The sequence below is a fragment of the Salmo trutta genome, chromosome 5, assembly GCF_901001165.1.
Source record: "Salmo trutta chromosome 5, fSalTru1.1, whole genome shotgun sequence".
NCBI classification, from domain to species: domain Eukaryota; kingdom Metazoa; phylum Chordata; class Actinopteri; order Salmoniformes; family Salmonidae; genus Salmo; species Salmo trutta.
In genome coordinates, this window is record NC_042961.1 from 51,160,949 (window position 1) to 51,175,598 (window position 14,650).

Below are 14,650 nucleotides of genomic sequence, written 5' to 3' on the forward strand. Positions count from 1 at the left end.
AATTATTTTATATATTTTTTATTTTTTGAACATCACCAATTGTACATTGTACGATTTCTCTTAAATGACGATAGATAAATGTCTGGTTCTTTTTTCCTGACACCATAGGCTCATGTACTTTGACCTGAAGCGGTCAAATTAGCGCTCTATTTTCATTTTTGACCTTTAATCCCAGAAAAATGGCCATAACTCAAAAAGCGTTGAGGCCTCAAATCCATCTTGATCGGGGCCAACTGCCCATTATGCCAAACCTATGCTCGCCAAGTTTCGTCTTTGAAGTTTTTTCCGTTTAGGAGAAAAGGCCACGTCGTGATTGGTGATGTTTTGTACATTTGCAATATGATCCATTCGTCCTCTGCTGTTATTTTCCGGGACAGGTGAAAAATGACCAAAATTTGAACTTTTTATTAAACGGAAACCGAACGTCCGAGAGACTTCGTTCGATGACTTCCCGGAAGATCCGGCCCCGGTGCACGGCCCACCGCCGTCCGCCGATTTTACAAACGTTCGCGGACGTCTAGTAAGGGACCGTACATTTGCAATATGGACTTCCTCATCAGTCATACAGCAAGTACCGAAATGTGCGCTTCATGTATGTAAAGTCCCAAGCCTTGCTGAAACTTCGGAACTCGTCTGAAGAGTACTGGGGACCATTGTCTGAGTAAAGGATGTCAGGTATCCCATAGCGTGCAAAGTGTCTTCAGTTTTGGAATGACCGTTTGACTGTGTGTTCTCCAAATGGTCCACTTCCCAGAAGTTGGAGATATAATCCACTGTGAACATGTAGTCTCAGTCGTTGAACTGGAACAGGTCAGTCCCTATTTTTTCCCAGGGACGCTTTGGTGCTTCGTGTGGCCTCAACGTTTCTTTCTGCTACCATGCAGTGCAGGTGCTACATTGTGCCATGTACGTTCTCAGCTGTGCATTCATGCCTGGCCAGTAGACACACTTGCGAGCTCTTCTCAGACATCCCTCTGTTCCTATGTGTGAGGAATGGATTCTCTGCATTATCTCTGACCTGAGGGCAGTAGGCACAACGACTCGCTCACCTCTGAAGATAACAACATTTTTCACACTCAGCTCATCTCTGCTGTGAAAATACATGGCTACTTCCAAGGGTACATGTCCTTTCACTTCAGGCCACCCCTGCAGGATCACATTTTTCAGTGTCTGGAGCTCCCAGTCCAGCTCAGTGGCTCTCTGGATGTGCTTTAGTCTCTCGCTTGACACAGGGAGGAAGTGTATCATATTGATTGATTCCACTTGGACCTCCACAGGGACTCTGTTGTCTTGTTCTGTGAGGTACGCCCTGCTCAGGGTGTCGGCCAGCACCACATGTTTTCCCGGAACGCATCGGAGACCAACCTCGTAGTTTTGGAGTCTCATGAGCATGAGTTGTAGTCTTTTTGGTGCGCTGAGGAAAGGCTTTGTCATGATGCTCTAGAGGCTTGTGATCTGACTGCACTTCCACAGTTCGTCCATATGTGAATTGGTGGAACCTCTCCATGCCAAATGCCACTGCTGTTACGCTCGTCGATTGAAGAATTAGACCAAGGTGCAATGTGGTCAGCGTACATCTTTCTTTATTAGATGAACACCAACAAAACAAAAGAATACAAAAACTAACGTAAAGTTCTGCAGGCTTCACAGCAGCTATACAAAAATGAGATCCCACAATCTCAGGTGGGAAAAATGGCTGCCTAAGTATGATCCCCAATCAGAGACAACGATAAACTGCTGCCTCTGATTGGGAACCATACTAGGCCAACAAAGAAATATAAACATAGATTTGCCCACCCAAGTCACACCCTGACCTAACCAAATAGAGAATAAAACAGACTCTCTAAGGTCAGGGCGTGACAACTGCAAGCAGCTCCTTCTCTATCTGTGCATACCCTTTTTCAGTCTCTGTCAGGGCTCTGCTGGCGTATGCTATTGTTTGTCCTCCCTGCATCAAGGCTGCTCCTAACCCACTGTCTGAAGCATCACACTGTAGTACAAGTTGCTCTGTTGGGTTGTAGTATTTCAGCACAGGGGTCTGTGCAATGGTATCCCTGATTTTATTGAAAGTCTGCTCATGTCTCTCTGACCACTCCCACAGTGAGTCCTTGTGTGTTAGCTGTTGCAGTGGCTCGCAGAGCTCCGTAGTGTGGCTGCAGAACTTGTCTAGGTAGTTTACCATGCCCAGGAAGCACTGCACCCCCTGCATATCTGTAGGCCTAGTCATCTGTTTGATGGCTGTCACTTTTCCTGGGTCCACTTTCAACCCCTCTGATGTCAGCAGGTGGCCAATGTAGGGCACTTCCTTCAGCCTGAGCTGCAGATTCTCTGGATTCAGCTTGATATTGAGCTTCTTGCATCTGTTCAGGAGCATTTTCAGGTTTTTGTCATTTTCCAGAGTCACTGCTTAATCATTGTCTCCTTCTCCCACAATCAGGATGTCATCTGCAATGATTTTGACTCCTGGAAGACCGTCCATTGCCTGGTTCATCTTCCTCTGAAAGATCTCTGGGGCTGGACTGATTCCCATTGGCATGCGCAGCCACCTGTAGCGTCCCATGGGAGTAGAGAACGTGGTGAGATAGCTGGATTCCTCCTCCAGTTCCACATGCCAAAATCAGTTTTTTACATCACAAACAGAGAACACGCGTGCTCTGTTCAGATCTGGCAGCACGTCTTCAACAGTGGAAGTGGGTAATGGCTCCTCTTGAGCGCCTTGTTGAGAGGTTTCAGATCAATACACACTCTTAGTTTTCCAGACAGTTTCTTCACTACCATCAGGCTGCTAATCCAATCTGTGCTTTTTTCAACTGCTTTTATCATCCTTCTTTTCTCGAGACCACTGAGCTCCTCTATGAGTGGTTTACATAGTGCTACTGGCACACTTCTCTTCGGCAGCTGGACGGGCTCCACTCGCTCATCAACTTCCAGCTTCAGTTTGCTGGGTAAGCATCCATCTCCCTGGAATACATCAGAGTAATCCTGTTTAATTTACTCTTCAGTCCAGGTTCCTGTTGTTTTCTCGATGGCCAGGATGTTGTGATGCTGCACAGTAATCAACTCCATTGCCTGGATAGCCTTACTGCCTAGAATGGGCCTGTGCACATTCTTGTTGACTACGATGAACTAGGTAGGTTTTCTTATTGCGTGGATTGATCACTTTAAGTGTGCACTTCCCCAGTGGCGTCAGAGTACTCTTGTTATACATCACCAATACCTGACTGCAGGGCTCTAGGTGACTGGCTTTTATGAGGTTTGCAGGGTTAACATTACAACTAGCGCCACAATCTAGCTGAAATCTGACTGACTTTTTATTGACCAGCATGGTTGCAAAGAGAGCTGCATTGGGGTCTGTGGTTTTCTCCTGCACCACGTCGATGCTCTCTGACTTTGGCCCTAGTGTGATGCACAGAATATCCTCACCGCTCTGAGTCAGCTTACGCATTTTCCATTGCCAGGACTCTGTTTCTCTTTGCTGGTCCCTGCACTTTTGCAAATTGTAGAGAAGTGATTCTTTTTTCCACAGGATTTACATTTTTGTCCATATGCAGGGCATTTTCCCTTTTTTCCTCTCATGTGTCCGTCCACAATATCTGCATTGTATAATGCTCTGTCCCTCTGTAGGGTCTCCTCTCCCTCTCAGCCTCTCTTTCTGTGTTACTGCATGCACTGCTACAGGGCCTTGCACATGACTTCAGCTCTCTGTCTGGACAATTTCTGCAGCTCTTCCAATCTGTATGCATTTCTCTAAACTGAGATCAGTCTCTCTGAGTAAGCGCTCTCTTAAGTGTGGGTCACACGTGCCACCCACAATCCTGTCCCTGATAAGAGAGTCTGTGATTATTCCAAAGTTACAGGTGGCCACAAGAGTCCTCAATTCAGTGAGATATTTGTCTAAACTCTCATCTTGTCTCTGACTTCGCATGAAAAAATATTCTCTCAATTGTTTCATTTTTCTTGGGATCACAAAATGCATCCAGTGCTGCAATTACTTCCTCAACAGAGAGATTGTCTTTTGTACTGCCCACACATAGGGTCTCACAAATCTTGTAGTCATCAGGTTTTTCTTTCATTGTAAGAGCCATGTACAAATTGAATTCCTCGTTCCATCTTTTCCAGGTCAGTGCTAAATTACAATCATCAAAGTCTATTTTTCCCGGAGGTTTCAGTGCATTTTCCATGCCGATTTAGTTATAGAATGGAACGTTAGCTACTCACGAATTGCTTGTATCCAATAGCCAGCTAGCTTTTAGCATAGAGTCACTCACGATAGCCAGCTAATGTAGACATTCGGCGCAATGACTAGCCTGTAAACGCGGCACTTTTTCAAACTGCCGCCCGACTTTGTCGCTATATTTAGTGAGTATTCAGACCCCTCTAGCAACACATTTTCAAACAATTGACTAGCAACAAATCTGCCGACTTTTTCTGGTGTTAGTGGAGACTTATGGAGACTCTGACGTGAAAGCACGTATCGTTCTTACTCTTCTCAACAAGCAATGGGTGCTGCCATGGGCCCCACTTCCGTCCCAAAGCATTCACATGTGGCCCAGTCCTCGCGCAGCAGTCCCTCCCAGCTGCAGTCAGAGCAGGAGATGTTCACCCCTCCGCGTCCAGACTGCAAATGAATCGAGCATGCGGGAAGCCGCTGTAAACATGTAAAATGTTCTTTGTCTAAAATAAAACACTGCACAAAAATAAATCACTGCATTTGACTCACACAGCCTCAGTAACTTACTCACCTTGTCCACTGTGTGTGTGCCTCTCTGTGACATAAGCTAAACATCTAGCTGGCTAGCTCATCATGTCTCAGTCTAAACTGTACACTCAAAAATACAGAAAGGAGTGGGAATCAAACCCTGAATTCAAAGGCTGGTTGAAACCGTTTATTGGAGATGATACACAGGCATACTGCCTGTATTGTAAGGCTGATTTCTACACCAACATTTGTGATGTAAAAAAACACACGGCAACTCAAAAACATAGTCAAAAGGCAAAGCCTTATAACAGTTCCACCCAAAACAAGCTGCCATTTGGTAAAAAAAAATGACTCTGCAAAAAAGGCTGAGGCCACCATAGCATTAGCTATCGCTGAACACTGTTCCATGCTGGCATGTGATCACATTGGAGAAGCATGTAGAGCTGCTTTCTCAGAATCCACTGCTGCTACCCACTTCAAAATGCACAGGACAAAGTGCACAGAAATGATTAATGGGTTCTAGCACCATACTTTCTGAAAAAGTTGGTCACAGGTGTGGGTGACCAGCGTTTCAGCCTCCTCCTCGATGAGTCCACAGATGTAAGTGTTTCTAAGTACCTGGGGGTTGTGATAAGGTACTTTAGTGACACCAAGCAGACAATTGTATCAACATTTCTGGGGCTTGTTGAGTTGGAGGGAGGAGATGCCAAATCTATAGCCCATGCTGTTGTGGCTTTCCTCGAAGTGTTGTCTTAAAAAAGAGAAACTCCTGGGGATAGGGACTGACAATGCCTCTGTTATGACGGGGATTAACAATGGGGTCCATAAAGTGCTGAAGGAAGAGTATGGTCTCAAATATCTGGTTCTTATTTGCTATGTGTGCCACTCTCTGCAGCTTGCTCATTTGTAGTTCTAAACATATTCAGGGTGTTTTTTACTCACTTTTTGTCTCTCCCACGACGTTATTCCTCTCTCCTACAGCATCCATCACAATTACATGGCCAATTATGCAAATTAGGAGATGACGTCATTTAGCGACTTTTAGGACAGCCAATAGCTACTTTCCTTACTGAGGAGATGGCAACACTGCGCCTGGGATGTGTTCTTCATTTACATCGATGAGATCCAGGTTCTTTTGAGTACCGCTGCCACCATGTTTCAATATGCTTTGTGTTGTAGTCACGACAGACAAAGATGTATAGTTAAGCAAACTTTACTAGGCATGTTGTCAACCAGCACATTAATCAAGTAAGTAACAACTGGTTTCCGTTTCCTGTGTAACATCAATATGAGTAACATCAATATTGCTACAATCTATATTTGGGTTACAGTGGAATTCAAAACCATCCTCGACCTCGCTATCAGGTCAGCCGTGGCTAAACTTTAAACCGATATAGACGGGTTGGTTGTTTAGCAACAAAACCAACGCGTGCACAACTGAGGCAAAACAGACGGGGTTGGCTTAGATTGTTGATAACATGTAAACTATGTTTATTGAAAACAAATACATTTGCACAATGAGCATTTGTTTCAAATACATCGTTACAGTTGTTGGTTAGCTAGCTAGTGAATTTGAGCCATATTGGGATAGCCATTGGAAGCTGTTTGGGGGTGGGGCTTCCGCTAACACAGGAGTAGTAAAGGCCCAGTGCACTATTTTGTGGAGAGAAAAAAAAGATCTATGTATATTTCTTTTAATAATATGTTTTTTTTTATTCTGATTTTTCAGGTGCTGCACCTCTGCTTTGGAAACATTGTTTTCAGATTTCACAACCTGCTACACTTGTTTCTCACAAGTTTTGGTTTATTTCATATAATTATTTACGAGTTTTGTCAATTGTTACATTGTATTTTGTTTGGAGTGCTCCATGTGAGCAATGAGCATATGTCTGGTTGCTCTGTCCTCTTAATGTTGACGGAGCACGAGCACGTAGAGAAGTAGACTGAGCACGTATAGAAGTAGACTGAGCACGTAGAGAAGTAGACTGAGCACGTATAGAAGTAGACTGAGCACGTATAGAAGTAGACTGAGCACGTATAGAAGTAGACTGAGCACGTAGAGAAGTAGACTGAGCACGTAGAGAAGTAGACTGAGCACGTATAGAAGTAGACTGAGCACGTATAGAAGTAGGCTGAGCACGTATAGAAGTAGACTGAACACGTATAGAAGTAGACTGAGCACGTATAGAAGTAGGCTGAGCACGTATAGAAGTAGGCTGAGCACGTATAGAAGTAGACTGAGCACGTATAGAAGTAGACTGAGCACGTATAGAAGTAGACTGAGCACGTATAGAAGTAGACTGAGCACGTATAGAAGTAGGCTGAGCACGTATAGAAGTAGACTGAGCACGTATAGAAGTAGACTGAGCACGTATAGAAGTAGACTGAGCACGTATAGAAGTAGGCTGAGCACGTATAGAAGTAGACTGAGCACGTATAGAAGTAGGCTGAGCACGTATAGAAGTAGACTGAGCACGTATAGAAGTAGACTGAGCACGTATAGAAGTAGACTGAGCACGTATAGAAGTAGACTGAGCACGAATAGAAGTAGGCTGAGCACGTAGAGAAGTAGGCTGAGCACGTATAGAAGTAGACTGAGCACGTATAGAAGTAGACTGAGCACGTAGAGAAGTAGACTGAGCACGTATAAAAGTAGACTGAACACGTATAGAAGTAGACTGAACACGTATAGAAGTAGGCTAAGCACATACAGAAGTAGGCTGAGCACGTATAGAAGTAGGATAAGCACATACAGAAGTAGGCTGAGCACGTATTGAAGTAGACTGAGCACGTATAAGATTGTGCCTATTAAAACTGAGCACAAATGGACATGTATGCGATCCATCGTAGAGAAAAGCGTTCACCAAAATCCAGCACCAGCAGGTGGAAAGCACCACTCACTGTGTTGCCTGTTAGACTAGGTCTAGTTGGCCGAAACATACGTGTTTGACATGGAAAGGAGCAGGCCTGTGAGACGAAGACGAAAGAATGGCATGTTCCTTATTTTATTTTATTTTGTTCCCCTTCCCTTTTCATTAAAGTTAAGTTAAGAATTGTAAACAAATAAAGAAAAGTGGAAAACTATTGCGAGCACCTCTCCAGATCACCTGATATCCACTATAAGGGGGCGAGAAGAGAGGGGAGCGGGACAGAGGGAGAGAGAGAGACCCGATTTAACTCAAACTAAACTCTAAACAGCAAGAGCATGTCCGACTCCAAACCACCACAACTGAATAGATCATATCATGAGCAAAACATGTCAATGTATATCATTAATGCAACACATAATAGTTTTTAATCGTTTTTTATTGTAATACAAATGATTTCAGATTTACCATCTCACCAACAGGGGGTGCTGTTGGTCCTATGGGACTCCCAATCACTGTCGGTTGTGATACAGCCTGAATGCATAACAAAAATATGTAATGTACATACGTCTGTCAAGTAAACCACAAAAAGCTAATAAATATACAACGTAGTAGGCAACCAATTATAGTGACACATCGCACCTCACAAATAAATCCACACATATCACTGTATTTGCTATAATCTTCTCCTGAATGCGATTCACGATGTCATCACTGCCTTGCGCCACAGGGTGGCAGTATTGCTATGCGTAAAATCACTGCGCCACCAACCCATCTGTCATTCAAACAGAGGGGTATTCCGAGGGTGGGGGAAACACCATCCACAATGCAGGTCAGTGGGAAGGACAGGGTTTCCCAAAAGGACAGTGGGGGGATGCCCCATGTAGGATACATTTCTTTGCCACTGTCTGGAATCTGTTCATTTTCTTATGGACTACATTTGGCTAAACTGCATAGGCCTTTTGGAGCATGAAAAACAATGTTTTAATTCCCGTGAAACTAGGCCAAATCAATATCTCATCTAGCCTGTTTAAAGGGGCAATGCAAGTAACTGAAATGTTGCTGAATTTTCTATAACGAAGATTATTTTTATTGTAGTCCTCTGCATATATTATTTATGGGCAATCAGTCACCCTTGTAAAACCTACTGTCATGCAACATAATACAAAGACAAATGAAATTCAACATCAACAATAACCAAAGCAATTCCTAGACCTGTTTAATTGATTGGAAATGCAACAATTTATCATCACAACAAGCCCACACACACACACACTCTTATGAGGATTTCTGGAGCAAATTATCTCCCCAATATTTACAAAATCAATAGGATTTAATCCAAACATAGAAACCTGAGGAGAGAGTGGGTCTCTACCTCTCCTGTAAAGTGAGACCCACCCACCTAACCCACACTCTCTGTTGTAGGGTAGGTAGAGAAGTAACGATTTGGGGCATGTAGAGACAGGAAAGAGTGAGAGCAGCAGGTGGGAGGTCTTAAAACTGCTAATTGACTGTGTTTGTGTCTCTCCAGTCTCTACGACCCACTGTCCCTGATTATCAACAGCCCACATGCAGGATAGACAATAGAAATAGAAGCTGTAGAAGGGGATGCCTGTTCTACTCATTCTGATTCTGTGAATAGAACACTGTTGTTGTCTCATTACAAACGTTGAGTTTGAGATCCATAGAGTGCAGTTGGGCTCTACCACAGTTTCATGTTTGATGTGTGTTTCATACGTCTTTGCTGACATGAGCACTCAGGGAAATATGATACTGGTCTCTCTCTCGCACGCACACACACACACACACACACACACACACACACACACACTATAATAATACGTCTCAAGGGGCCCATTCTATTGATTTCTCTTTTTACCTTTAATCATTTAGACTATAATGGATGGAAACCAGGGCAACTCATCCCATCTCATTATATTGAGGAGTCTTTTCATTGTACTTCAATATCAAACACATGTCCATTTCTAAATATACCCCACTGAATAGACTGCCTTATAAGGTATTGTTAGTAATACAACACCATACTTCCTGCATAATGTTCACAATAATTTAGCTATTTTAATCATTATATTCTATTCCCATTGTGTTAAAGTATGAGAGCACACACACTTACATTTTAGTCATTTAGCAGACACTCTTATCCAGAGCGACTTACAGTAGTGAATGCATACATTTCATTTCATGCATTGTTATTATTTTTTATTTTTTGTACTGGCCTCCCGTGGGAATCGAACCCACAACCCTGGCGTTGCACACACCATGCTGGCGTTGCAAACACCATGCTCTACCAAATGATCTGCTTTCCTGACACTATTGTACCGTAATGACTGACCCTAGTGCCCTGTCTCTCCTCCAGGATGTACCACTAACCACCGTGTCCCCTCTAGTGACTGGCCCTAGTGCCCTGTCTCTCCTCCAGGGTGTACCACTAACCACCGTGTCCCCTCTAGTGACTGGTCCTAGTGCCCTGTCTCTCCTCCAGGATGTACCACTAACCACCGTGTCCCCTCTAGTGACTGGTCCTAGTGCCCTGTCTCTCCTCCAGGATGTACCACTAACCACCGTGTCCCCTCTAGTGACTGACCCTAGTGCCCTGTCTCTCCTCCAGGATGTACCACTAACCACCGTGTCCCCTCTAGTGACTGGTCCTAGTGCCCTGTCTCTCCTCCAGGGTGTACCACTAACCACCATGTCCCCTCTAGTGACTGGTCCTAGTGCCCTATCTCTCCTCCAGGATGTACCACTAACCACCGTGTCCCCTCTAGTGACTGGTCCTAATGCCCTGTCTCTCCTCCAGGATGTACCACTAACCACCGTGTCCCCTCTAGTGACTGGCTCTAGTGCCCTGTCTCTCCTCCAGGATGTACCACTAACCACCGTGTCCCCTCTAGTGACTGACCCTAGTGCCCTGTCTCTCCTCCAGGATGTACCACTAACCACCGTGTCCCCTCTAGTGACTGGTCCTAGTGCCCTGTCTCTCCTCCAGGATGTACCACTAACCACCATGTCCCCTCTAGTGACTGGTCCTAGTGCCCTGTCTCTCCTCCAGGATGTACCACTAACCACCATGTCCCCTCTAGTGACTGGCCCTAGTGCCCTGTCTCTCCTGCAGGATGTACCACTAACCAACGTGTCCCCTCTAGTGACTGGTCCTAGTGCCCTGTCTCTCCTCCAGGATGTACCACTAACCACAGTGTCCCCTCTAGTGACTGGCCCTAGTGCCCTGTCTCTCCTCCAGGATGTACCACTAACCACCGTGTCCCCTCTAGTGACTGGTCCTAGTGCCCTGTCTCTCCTCCAGGATGTACCACTAACCACCGTGTCCCCTCTAGTGACTGGTCCTAGTGCCCTGTCTCTCCTGCAGGATGTACCACTAACCACCGTGTCCCCTCTAGTGACTGACCCTAGTGCCCTGTCTCTCCTCCAGGATGTACCACTAACCACCGTGTCCCCTCTAGTGACTGGCCCTAGTGCCCTGTCTCTCCTCCAGGATGTACCACTAACCACCGTGTCCCCTCTAGTGACTGGTCCTAGTGCCCTGTCTCTCCTCCAGGATGTACCACTAACCACCGTGTCCCCTCTAGTGACTGGTCCTAGTGCCCTGTCTCTCCTGCTGGATGTACCACTAACCACCGTGTCCCCTCTAGTGACTGACCCTAGTGCCCTGTCTCTCCTCCAGGATGTACCACTAACCACCGTGTCCCCTCTAGTGACTGACCCTAGTGCCCTGTCTCTCCTCCAGGATGTACCACTAACCACCGTGTCCCCTCTAGTGACTGGTCCTAGTGCCCTGTCTCTCCTCCAGGGTGTACCACTAACCACCGTGTCCCCTCTAGTGACTGGTCCTAGTGCCCTGTCTCTCCTCCAGGATGTACCACTAACCACCGTGTCCCCTCTAGTGACTGGTCCTAGTGCCCTGTCTCTCCTCCAGGATGTACCACTAACCACCGTGTCCCCTCTAGTGACTGACCCTAGTGCCCTGTCTCTCCTCCAGGATGTACCACTAACCACCGTGTCCCCTCTAGTGACTGGTCCTAGTGCCCTGTCTCTCCTCCAGGATGTACCACTAACCACCGTGTCCCCTCTAGTGACTGGTCCTAGTGCCCTGTCTCTCCTGCTGGATGTACCACTAACCACCGTGTCCCCTCTAGTGACTGACCCTAGTGCCCTGTCTCTCCTCCAGGATGTACCACTAACCACCGTGTCCCCTCTAGTGACTGGTCCTAGTGCCCTGTCTCTCCTCCAGGATGTACCACTAACCACCGTGTCCCCTCTAGTGACTGGTCCTAGTGCCCTGTCTCTCCTCCAGGATGTACCACTAACCACCGTGTCCCCTCTAGTGACTGGTTCTAGTGCCCTGTCTCTCCTGCAGGATGTACCACTAACCACCGTGTCCCCTCTAGTGACTGGTCCTAGTGCCCTATCTCTCCTCCAGGATGTACCACTAACCACCGTGTCCCCTCTAGTGACTGGTCCTAGTGCCCTGTCTCTCCTCCAGGATGTACCACTAACCACCGTGTCCCCTCTAGTGACTGACCCTAGTGCCCTGTCTCTCCTCCAGGATGTACCACTAACCACCGTGTCCCCTCTAGTGACTGGTCCTAGTGCCCTGTCTCTCCTCCAGGGTGTACCACTAACCACCGTGTCCCCTCTAGTGACTGGTCCTAGTGCCCTGTCTCTCCTCCAGGATGTACCACTAACCACCGTGTCCCCTCTAGTGACTGGTCCTAGTGCCCTGTCTCTCCTCCAGGATGTACCACTAACCACCGTGTCCCCTCTAGTGACTGGTCCTAGTGCCCTGTCTCTCCTCCAGGGTGTACCACTAACCACCGTGTCCCCTCTAGTGACTGGCTCTAGTGCCCTGTCTCTCCTCCAGGATGTACCACTAACCACCGTGTCCCCTCTAGTGACTGACCCTAGTGCCCTGTCTCTCCTCCAGGATGTACCACTAACCACCGTGTCCCCTCTAGTGACTGGTCCTAGTGCCCTGTCTCTCCTCCAGGATGTACCACTAACCACCGTGTCCCCTCTAGTGACTGGTCCTAGTGCCCTGTCTCTCCTGCAGGATGTACCACTAACCACCGTGTCCCCTCTAGTGACTGGTCCTAGTGCCCTGTCTCTCCTCCAGGATGTACCACTAACCACAGTGTCCCCTCTAGTGACTGGCCCTAGTGCCCTGTCTCTCCTCCAGGATGTACCACTAACCACCGTGTCCCCTCTAGTGACTGGTCCTAGTGCCCTGTCTCTCCTCCAGGATGTACCACTAACCACCGTGTCCCCTCTAGTGACTGGTCCTAGTGCCCTGTCTCTCCTGCAGGATGTACCACTAACCACCGTGTCCCCTCTAGTGACTGACCCTAGTGCCCTGTCTCTCCTCCAGGATGTACCACTAACCACCGTGTCCCCTCTAGTGACTGACCCTAGTGCCCTGTCTCTCCTCCAGGATGTACCACTAACCACCGTGTCCCCTCTAGTGACTGGTCCTAGTGCCCTGTCTCTCCTCCAGGATGTACCACTAACCACCGTGTCCCCTCTAGTGACTGGTCCTAGTGCCCTGTCTCTCCTCCAGGGTGTACCACTAACCACCATGTCCCCTCTAGTGACTGGTCCTAGTGCCCTGTCTCTCCTCCAGGGTGTACCACTAACCACCGTGTCCCCTCTAGTGACTGGCCCTAGTGCCCTGTCTCTCCTCCAGGATGTACCACTAACCACCGTGTCCCCTCTAGTGACTGGCCCTAGTGCCCTGTCTCTCCTCCAGGGTGTACCACTAACCACCGTGTCCCCTCTAGTGACTGGTCCTAGTGCCCTGTCTCTCCTCCAGGGTGTACCACTAACCACCGTGTCCCCTCTAGTGACTGGTCCTAGTGCCCTGTCTCTCCTCCAGGATGTACCACTAACCACCGTGTCCCCTCTAGTGACTGGCCCTAGTGCCCTGTCTCTCCTCCAGGATGTACCACTAACCACCGTGTCCCCTCTAGTGACTGGTCCTAGTGCCCTGTCTCTCCTCCAGGATGTACCACTAACCACCGTGTCCCCTCTAGTGACTGGTCCTAGTGCCCTGTCTCTCCTCCAGGATGTACCACTAACCACCGTGTCCCCTCTAGTGACTGGTCCTAGTGCCCTGTCTCTCCTTCAGGATGTACCACTAACCACCGTGTCCCCTCTAGTGACTGACCCTAGTGCCCTGTCTCTCCTCCAGGATGTACCACTAACCACCGTGTCCCCTCTAGTGACTGGTCCTAGTGCCCTGTCTCTCCTGCAGGATGTACCACTAACCACCGTGTCCCCTCTAGTGACTGGTCCTAGTGCCCTGTCTCTCCTCCAGGATGTACCACTAACCACAGTGTCCCCTCTAGTGACTGGCCCTAGTGCCCTGTCTCTCCTCCAGGATGTACCACTAACCACCGTGTCCCCTCTAGTGACTGGTCCTAGTGCCCTGTCTCTCCTCCAGGATGTACCACTAACCACAGTGTCCCCTCTAGTGACTGGCCCTAGTGCCCTGTCTCTCCTCCAGGATGTACCACTAACCACCGTGTCCCCTCTAGTGACTGACCCTAGTGCCCTGTCTCTCCTCCAGGATGTACCACTAACCACCGTGTCCCCTCTAGTGACTGGTCCTAGTGCCCTGTCTCTCCTCCAGGGTGTACCACTAACCACCGTGTCCCCTCTAGTGACTGGTCCTAGTGCCCTGTCTCTCCTCCAGGATGTACCACTAACCACCGTGTCCCCTCTAGTGACTGGTCCTAGTGCCCTGTCTCTCCTGCAGGATGTACCACTAACCACCGTGTCCCCTCTAGTGACTGACCCTAGTGCCCTGTCTCTCCTCCAGGATGTACCACTAACCACCGTGTCCCCTCTAGTGACTGGCCCTAGTGCCCTGTCTCTCCTCCAGGGTGTACCACTAACCACCATGTCCCCTCTAGTGACTGGTCCTAGTGCCCTGTCTCTCCTGCAGGATGTACCACTAACCACCGTGTCCCCTCTAGTGACTGACCCTAGTGCCCTGTCTCTCCTCCAGGATGTACCACTAACCACCGTGTCCCCTCTAGTGACTGGTCCTAGT